Source organism: Spea bombifrons, chromosome 1, assembly GCF_027358695.1.
Source record: "Spea bombifrons isolate aSpeBom1 chromosome 1, aSpeBom1.2.pri, whole genome shotgun sequence".
Classification (NCBI taxonomy): domain Eukaryota; kingdom Metazoa; phylum Chordata; class Amphibia; order Anura; family Pelobatidae; genus Spea; species Spea bombifrons.
In genome coordinates, this window is record NC_071087.1 from 88,530,947 (window position 1) to 88,541,484 (window position 10,538).

General features: G+C 39.7%; 1 pseudogene; it reads right to left on the bottom strand.

Moving 5' to 3' along the window:
- The window catches only part of LOC128500998 (atrial natriuretic peptide receptor 2-like), a 32,698-nt pseudogene extending 31,495 nt beyond the window's left edge, over positions 1-1,203 (bottom strand).
- Positions 1,204-10,538: the final 9,335 nt, after the last annotated feature.

A 10,538-nucleotide genomic window follows, 5' to 3' on the forward strand; every position in this document is an offset into this window, starting at 1 on the left:
TACACTGCATACATAGTTTGAAGAAAATATGCTTATAAAATAGGGGTTTTTTTACCATTTGCCAATGAAAAAAAATGTCCCTGGATTTTATTTTAAAAATCTGGTCACCTTGGCCAGAAGAAGCCTTTGAAAATCATATATCATAAGATTTAATATTAATTCCTGGATACAAGAATAATATCTTGTTGTTTTTGGGACATTTCATTTTGCACATAAGAAATCACTGTGTGAGGTCACTAAATATATGATGTCAGGCTGAACCTGCATTGAGAGGTCATATGCACCCTGTAACTATACAACAGGAAGGAAACTATAACCAAAATTAGTGGAGGGTTTTTAATTTTATTTTTGACTTTCTTGGAGACAACAAATGTGGAAAGCCTTGACAATCGCTCTGACAAAATCTTCAAAACATCCAGTCTGGAGTCACAAAAGAAAAGCCGAACAGGCTCTGCTCACTAGATGAAGAGGACGTGCCGGACAGGCTCTGATCACTAAATAAAGACGAGGTGACGGGCAGGCTCTGCTTACTAGATGGAGAGGCAGTGTCCTCTGTGATCTCCAAAACTGGTGGTATCGGTTGGATGTTCTTGAAGCGGCGATTGGGTCTTTCAGCCTTCTGGTAGGGGGAGGCATTCTCCGGCTCTCTATATCTTCCCAATTGATGCTGTGAAAGAATGGATGCTGTCTGATATCTTCAGTCATCCAGAGGCGATGCTGAGGATCCTTCTTTAACAGATGAGTCAGTACATCCACAGCTTGTTGGCTTAATGCTTTGGTGTATTTCAGTCTGCTGTAGATAATAGAATGGACAGTTGCCTTCTTGCAGTAGCCAGTGAAGAAGGGAAAAGTTCCATTAAGCATGCGGAAGAGAATCACCCCGAAGGACCACCAGTCGACAGCAACACCATATTCTTTCTTTAGAAATATTTCTGGGGCCATGTATAGACGTGTTCCACAATGTCCTTTAACTGTACTTCCAAAAACACCTTCTACAGCAAGACCAAAATCACTGATCTTGAGATGGCCCTCGCGATCAAGTAGGAGATTCTGCGGCTTCAGGTCTCTATGAATGATGCCCTGGGAATGGAGGAACTGGATGCCACAGACCATCTCTGCAGAGTAGAAGGCAGCTGTGTTCTGAGTCATGTAGCCAACGCTTTCCATATAAGACTCCAAGGTTCCTCCAGCCATAAACTCCATGGCGAGGAACACACAGGTCTCTGTCTGGAAAGCTGCATACCCGTGGCATAGAAACGGACTGTTCCTGGCTACCTCCAGAACCCTCCTCTCTCTCATAATGTGCAGAGACTTCATAGATTTCTTCCGGAGAGCAGTCACAGCCGCCACTGCCGGTGATCTTCACCATCCGCAAGATGGCGGCCGCCCTGTAAAAAAAATAATAAAGTTGAAAAACTTAGCTAGATGGTCTCCAGACCCTCTAGAGAACTCTGGCTCCACTTGCAGGTTGAATACATGTACTGCATTCAACCATGCAAGTCAAAGGAGGCCAGCTTTCTACTCACAATGTGATTAGTAAAATATTTAAAAAAAAAAAAAATATGGAAACAAAAATGCTTAAAAAAAAAAATGTGCTAACATTTAAAAATAATTATGCAGCGATGTCACCAGAGGGACCATCCAGGACAAGCAAAATGTGTAAAAATAAATAAATAAATAAAAATTAAAAAAAAAAATAAAATAAAGTTTATTATTTTGAGCAAGTGCTAAAATTTCTAAAAAAAATTCTCAACATACAAAGAGTTAAATTAGACACTCCTTGGTTATTTGAAGTGCTTTTATTTTAATAAAAAATGGCTTGATGGGGTAAATTGGAGTGGCCGGGCTCAAAGATAGGGCATAGGTACAGACTAACCAAAATAGAGAAAAAAAGCGCACTTCCAAATGTGGGATTTTAAATCTCAAACAACCCAACAAACCCATGCATGTGGGGTATCACTGCACTCGGGAGATGTTGCTGAACACACATTGGGGGGTTGTTTGATAGTGACGCATACCAGGAGCTATGAATTCATTCCTGAAGTACAATTTGTGTGGAAAAAAATACAAAATTAAATTTTGGGAAAGGCAGGTGGTATCTCATGCATAAAAGGGTTAAAATACCAGCATTTGAAATACTTTGTGGTGTCTAGTTTTCAAAAATATATGATTTGATGGGGTAAATTGAAGTAGTCGGCTTCAAAGATGTTCCAAAGAGGATATAGAAGCAGAATGACCAAATCACTACCTGAATTACGCATGTCCCAAAAGTAGCCTTTTACCAGCCAAACAATCTGACAAACCTATGCATGTGGGGTATCACCATACTCAGGAGATGTTGCTGAACACATATTGGAGTGTTGTTTGACAGTGACATATACCAGAACCTTTATATTTATAACTAAATTACAATTCGTGTGAAAAAAAAATTAAAAAAATGACTATTACAAAGTTTGACAAAGTGTGGTTGTATAATTAGTGCATGGAAAGGGTTAAAATACCAGCTTTTGAAATACCCTGGGGTGTCTGTTTTTCAAAAATATATGGTTTGATGGGGATTAATTGAGTTAACCGGCTTCAAAGATGTTCCAAAGAGGAGATGGAGGCAGAATTACCAGATTTGGAAAAAAAGGTTTGGAAATCATAAAACGCTACTTGTACTTATTGCCCAATAACTTACAAAAAACAGCAAGAAAACATAAAAACATTGGGTATTTCTAAACTCAGGACAAATAGTAGAATCTATTTAGCTAGTTTTTTTACTTCCTTTTGTAGGTGAGTAAAAGATTTTTCAAAGAAAAGTCATAAAAGGTGTTTTTTTTTCAAATTTTCACCATGTTTTATTATTTTTTTATAGTAAATAAGGTGATATGATCAAAACATATGGTATCTGAAGAAAGCCCATCTTGCCCTGAAAAAAACAATATATAACATGTGTGGGTACACTAAATGGGTGAGGAGAAAATTACAGCTGAACACAAGCACCGCAAAAGTGTTAAAACAGCCTCGGTCCCACAGGGTACAAAAAGAAAAAATGAGCCCGGTCCTTAAGGGGTTAATATTGCTGTATATTTTGTTTTTGCTGCATCCTCTGTGTTCAAAGTTTCGTTGTTCTCCTACAGCCTACATTCCTGCACATGCAACATAACAGCTACATGTTTATTAGCCGTAATATGTGGCCATCTGAGTCCGTAGCAACATGCAGGTTGGTTGGCAGTAGTTGAAGACCTAGGTGCTGTTCAGACAGATCTTCAAGCTTTCTTGTTAGACCACCAGAATAGAAAAGGAACGTTATGCGTGTTATTGCCAATTTCCCCAGTTACTTCATGTCTCACCATCTCTAGGATATGAAAGATATTTCCAAAGACCGTTGATTTAGTCAATTTAAATTACCACCCAAAACACGATGTTTGAAAAGAGAATAACCACCGTTATATCATTAAATAAATCCAATTTAATGTTCTAGTATCATTAGAACTTAAAATGGAGAGTAACAAAATAAATACTATGTTGAGGTACTGATGGAGATTTAACGTAAGGAAGTTCTACTATAGAGTATAGTAGATAAATGGAACAGTCTCCCTGCAGAAGTGGTAGAGGCAAATACAGTGAGGGAATATAAACAGGGAATAGAAACAGGCCTTAAAATGCCAGTGCCGCATAGGGATCCTCGGCTTATTAAGGTCCAATTAATTATCTAAGGTCCAATTAATGGACCATTGCATATAGAAGCTAATACATATCTGGGCTTCCCGGCAGTACCAAAGTGTGTGACAACGTGCCCCAGACTTACGACGGACAGAACCACAACTGATACATCCAACCTTTGTACCCCGGAAAATAATAATAATGGCCAGTCGGCTTGGATTGTTAAAAGCCGCCACCAACACCACGTTGGAAGAGAACTGAATTCCATTCTTCAATGGTGTAAAAAACAAGATGGCGGAGACCCCAAGGATGAACGTTTAATCTGAGGACTGCGAGTCCGCATTGGCCCTACTGATATTATATTCTGCTTGCTGTATGGATTAAACTGTATCCTCCTTGAAAATAATTTGCAGTTTAATATTAAGTATAATTATGAATATAATCTCTGTTCTAAAAAAGTATTTATCTCCCTTCTTGTAGTTTTTTTAATATTTATGTGCATAAAATGTCTTTAATAAAACAAAATCAAGTGATAGATCAGTTATTATTATTATTCATTGTTTTATATAGTGCGGTTATATTCCGCAGCGCTGTACAGCTCTGCATGAGTTTTCTTAGTACTCAAAATATTGGTCATGCTCTGTAAATTGGGAGTAAATAGCGTCAGAAAAACTGTGTGTCTAAAAAGAAATAGTTTCATGATTTTTTTTTTTATTGTAATGCTTGCGCTCAGGTTTGGGTATCTAAAACTTGTGGCCCTTAAGGAGACAAGTTGTGAACCATGGTCTTGTGTTAGCTTTGATACCGAGTTCTGTCTACCTCCGGTCCCATAGGCGTTCGGCCGATCATCCCGATCATCTACTCGAGATGAAAGAATTCCTCCATGTGGAAAACTCTGGTCCAGAAGGTATTCTCCTGGCTTCAAAATAACAACTTAAGATGTACTACTCGTACTCTCTAGCAGAAGATGGAGGACATTAGGATTCTGCCCTTTCTGTTGATCAGAAAATTCCCAACCATGGAGTCAGCATGGCGATCAAGGGCCCAAGCTGGCTATCTAGCACACTGGGCAAATGCGTGGTGGGCTACTAGAGTCAAATAACCCTGCTACGCACGCATGGCCATTTCCCTCAACCACCCCCATTCAAATGTAAAGTCATTAGGGCTGGCCCTGCCCATAACATCATCGACTCTGCCCTCTGATGTCATTGGCCTTGTGCCAGATGTCTACCTTATGAGAAGGCTCTGGACAGCTGGAGCCTGGAAATCTCAGGTATGCAGGTGGGTTGTCGGCCGACAGCTCCACACACTCAACAGCTTGGTTGGCAGAAGAGATGAGGATAAAAACATAGCTTGTACTCGCTCATATCCAGTCGCACTTACGCCATCAGGTGGATGCTGGCCTTAAAGTGCCAGTAGAGCTCTGATGGTGTAGATTCCATTACCCAGCTTAGTATGACATTCCACATCATAAGACCAAAGGCCCTGGTGCTCCAGTGTGGAAGTGATAAAGGGCCATTGGAACACAGGAGTGACGGGAGTGATTAAGGGCCATTGGAACGCAGGAGTGATGGGAGTGATAAAGGGCCATTGGAACATGGGGGTGATGGGAGTGATAAAGGGCCAATGGAACACAGGAGTGATAGGAGTGATGGGAGTGATAAAGGGCCATTGGAACACAGGAGTGATGGGAGTGATAAAGGGCCATTGGAACACAGGAGTGATGGTAGTAATAAAGGGCCATTGGAACACAGGAGTGATGGGAGTGATAAAGGGCCTCTGTACGCCCATGAAGAGATTCCATTAGAAAATCAGCTGTTTCCAGCATTAACCCCTTCTGCACTGGATTTCTGATCCATTTAATATATATATATATATATATATATATATATACTTGTCTTTCAAAAACAAGAACATTTCTAAGCAACCCCAAACTTTTGAACAGTATAGTATATATACTGTGTGTATATATATATATATATATTTTTTTTATTTTTTTTGTGACAGTGTAAACCCCAGGGAGATGCTTAGTGTGGCATTTGGGTACAGGTGCTATCCAGATCGTAAACATGGGTCCCTGGGGTGGAGCAATTGCAGAGCAGGGTGGGCCAATGCGTTCCCCCGTTCCCCCATTCTGTGAAAAATCCATGCCGGCTTTTCCAGGAGGTTAGAAGTCTGCAGGATCCGGTCCGGGATTCCTATGGAGCCGGCATCAGGCACAGGTGCTGGACATTAAAAACCCCTGGAGCTTGATACTCAGAGAGATTGTTGGGGGAAGAGGAAGTTCCCTGTGCTCCCAGGGCGAGGAGAGGCCTTGAACAAGAAGACCATCCCTGAGCCAAGTGAGGCAATACCTGCCTGGACATTTTGTGTGTTGTCTGTGGGAGGTTTTGCAGAGCCTGGCGTAGCTAGGTCTGGCTGGGAGGTTGAGGTAGTGGGTGATTAGGCTGGTCAGTCTGGACCAGCATAGTTCAGTTTGAGAGATTGGGAGATAGGTTTTCTTTTTATGATTTGTTTTTTTGGGGTTTAAGTGATTAAAATAAAGTGCTGTTTTGTTCAAAGCTGGTGTTCCCCTAGAGGACTGTGCTTAGGACCCCTAAATGTGACATGTATGGCCCTCATGCAACAGGGTTTGTCACAATATACATATATATATATATATATATATATATATATATATATATATATACTGTATATTGTTTTCTTAGCTCTCTGCCAACATAAACCTTCTGGTCCAGGGCAGCAGAACGTTGACTCCAATCCAGCTTCAGTCCCCTCTAGGTGGAGATCTAATCTCTGTTAATTAGCCGCTGGCATTTTTACAATGGAATTTATACTGGAAAAAAATGTAAGAGGGGGGAAAAAAGGAGCGTTAGGAATGATTCAAGGTGCTAACTCTATGCCATAAAATATATCATAAACCACCCAAGATAAAAGAGGAGAGCCAGAGAGTCCCGTGGGCTATAGAGGCAGAAGCATCTCTTTCCCAGGTAAATACACTCTGTGATTTACATTCATTACATACAAGATTTACTAATCACATATGTTGCTCGGGACCAGCCATGTTAGTCATATAAATGGAAAAAAAATTGTATAGGGGTCATAGCTTTCTTATTAGACTAACGTATTTATTTTAGGATGTTCTCTTATCCACCATCCATTCCCATTGTATGAGTTTTGCTTTAAGGTTGATATTCTAGAACGCTCAATGCTATTTTTTATATATTTTAATGAAATATAATTTTGTTTGGTTACGGCAAAAAAATAGTGTAAAACACAAGGGTGGAAAAAATACTTAACACAACCAGTCTTTAGTATATGAAGGCTAAAGTATTGCTAAGGTAATCACTAAATAAAGTGTTAAGGTGACTAAGCTATCCTTACACTACGCTTTTTGATGCTATTATAGCGCAAAATTTTGTCTTATAAATATCTTAACAATATATTGATAATACACAATTATTGAATTTCATTTTTAATAATAATATTTATTATAATTATCTTATATGGCACCATCATATTCCACAGTAATGTACTATAGGATATATATATATATATATATATATATGTGTGTGTGTGTGTGTTTTCTACTATGTTTTATATTATGTTTTGGTTGCTGTTTTACAGAATGGCTCTGGATAACTCTGGAAGCGAAATGGTTGCAGACACAAACTCCGAAAAAGGAGTTTTTTTCTTTGTGGGCTGAAATATTAAATGCTTAAGAGAGAGAGAGAACCACAATTTAGGTAACATTCTAGAAAGCTGTTATAAAACATGACACAACAAAAGTTTTACTGAGAGGGTGGTTGATGCATGTCATAGCCTTCCAGATGAAGTAGTTGAGGCTTAACCAAGGATTGATTAATTTTAATATTAAGTTATACATACACTTGGGAACTAGCTTGGCACTCAAATACAACACTTCTGAATTAAGTCACCCGTACTCAAGCAGGGGTATGTTTCATTAATGGTCGTGAGCTCAGCTGTTCTGAGAAAAGTTAAAAGGAGTGCTAATTCACATACAGTAACACTTACTATAAAAGTGTAAAATAATGGACTTTCTGACTATGCTTGGCTTGCTGTGTGATTTTTAACTCAGGCGTGCAGGGACTTCAATATTCTCTTTCTTTGTAAAAGGTCATGTTTGCGTATTACTCTTGAGTGGCAGTACGGGAAGAGGAAAATGACTACTTTTTTATGCCCTTGTTATAGCAGATTATACAAACAGGACCTATGAGATCATCATGATGTCTATTGCAGGAAGTATTATGCTGGTATCTGTTGTTATCTTATTGCTGGCAATCATAAAAATAGGTATGTCATGTGGCATTGATAAAGATTCTGCAGAAGACCCAGACAGATAAGGGTGATTCTAAGGATGGGGGACCAGCTGATCCCCATGATTTTCTTATTTCTCATGATATGAGGTGAGGCACTGGCACCTTCTGTTTTTTTCTACTTGTAATTATATGTATGCCCTCAAGGGGTATTTGTGCTTAAATGTAGCTATGTCTTTAGTTTTGCCCTGATCTTATACATATTTGGGAGGGACACATAACCTACCTCCTCATCCTTGTACTGAGTGTAATCTTGGAGTACCAGGACATGACTTCACATAACGCCTCCAGAGGTCACACAGGTTGGCCAAAGGGGTATTAGGGAGGTCTGTGCCTGTTGTGATGTCCAATACACAGGAAAGCCTAGATCTAGATTTTAGTTTGCAGTCTTACTTAGTGAGTGCTGATGTTGGTGTGATAAGGCTGTCAAGCGAGCATTGAGATTGTTCTTAATGTGTTTTTACTCAGCCCAGCAGTTGAAAGGGTGATAGTAGAGTATTACGTCAAAGTTGATACTTTATTGGGCCAACATACAAAACAATGTAAAGTTACAAAGGTTTTCAGAAAGTCATAGGTCTCTTCTTCAGATGGAATATTTTCTGTGAATATCACTTGTTTAAATGGTTCTTTGTCCTTCGCACAGGCGTTGGGGTGGCTGTGACTCCTCTTACAAACAGTACGCAGGAGAAACAGGAGTCTCAAGTGTCAACGTGAATCAGAACACACATGACAACATCTCCACAACTGACTTCAAAGGCCCGGTGCATATTTGTTACAGAGAAGGATAAACCACGCTCGGAGATTCCCATCAGTGGGGTGAAGCTATCTAGAAATGCTCTTTTCTATATTTCTCTGTGTGACGGACTCGTTCCTTCAGGCACACCGCTGTGGATATTATACAGCCCAACCACCCGTTCCCCTGGAATCCAGTTTCTATGTTATACCCCTTTTTCCTGTTGCCCCGACCCAGAAGCTGCCCTCTGCCACCCACACCGCCAGGCCCAGTACCAGGACATACAGGTTTTACTTCTGGAGCTGCTGGGCGGCTAGAATAGCCTCCTGCCCCACTATGTATACCAGACAGGATTATCTCCACAGGGTGTCCAGCTAGGGCTCCAGCCTGACTGTCGGTGGAAGATATCAGAGGTGGGGGTCTGTTTGAGGCTAATCCCTTTATCTCCCGTATTGCTCCTGGGAGACCTGAAAACTCGTTCAAGGCCCCACAATAAAATAATATCTCCATTTGTCAGGCCTTTGTATCTGTAACCAATGTGATGAAAACAAGGAATACATTTCTCATAATGGGATTCAGATTGAATTAATTTAATTTTTATTTATGTATATTTTGAAGAAGCCAGGCGTTGTATCTTTAAAACAATATCAACATTTTGTCAGTTCCATGGTACAGTTGTGTCTATGTTAAGTATCTATCGTGTATTTAAAATATTTGAAATAAAATTAAAGGTGTAGCAAAGTCTTGGTATCGTTCTTACAGAGCTCCACAAGTAAAATGGACACTTAACTGCATAAGTTGTATGATTTATATTGATAGGTGTATGTTTGGACATCAGAGGTCTCTCCTACAGAAGAAATGTTGACGAAAAGACCTCTGAGGTCCAGAAAGCTTATGTGCTTATGGCATGGAACAGGTTAAAAAAGTATCAGTGGGTGCAGGGTTATGTAGCAAGAAGGAAAAATAGGAAACTAGAAATGTACGTACCGTTGGTATCCAGGTAGATAATTCCGATACCAGCCTGGAGTTGTTTAATTTTTTCTTTTATATATGACACCCCAGCCTAAAAAGCTTCCATCCACCAATTGGTGTACCCAAACCAAAGTGCTTTGTGAAGACATTCTGGCTGTTAGGTACCCAGCCAGACATGTAGAGTATGTTCTTTCCTCCATACACAATGAAACTTTGGTGCTGGTACATGTCAGAGGTAAGGGTGATGCACAGTTCCCAAAACCAAAGTGCATTATCAATAACAGTAAAACATGGTGGGGTATACCTTTCCGATCAAAGTCAAACAGCCCTACCTAGTGTTACGCAAGACCACAACATGGTATACAAAAGTTGTGATCTACCTGACCCAAGTTGCCGTGTTTAATACATAGGGGCTTTAAGATAAATTTGGAACTGGAAAAATCTACACTTTTCTACAGTTCCAGCTAAAGATTTTGAGAAACATCCTGATCCAAAGACAAAAATGGCATTTTCCTTGTACAATCCCCCCACCAAACGCACAAAAAGTCTGCTATAAAAAAGGTATTAGGAAAAACTCCTTAGGTACCACTGCCCTTCCTGCCCCTCTCTAACAGCACTCTGTATCATACAAAAGTAGGGAATTGGAAATGTTTTCAATAATATATGTTGTTCTGCTTTTGCTTTAACAGTAGGATTGCAATGACATCCTGGTGTGTTTTGATTCTGTTTTAGTTATGTTTATTTTTTATTAATACTGCTGTATTTTTGTAATACTGTATTTTCTGACACAATCACCCTATGTTGATCTCCTCTCCGTATCTGGTGTTATTCACTGTCCACTGTTCTTT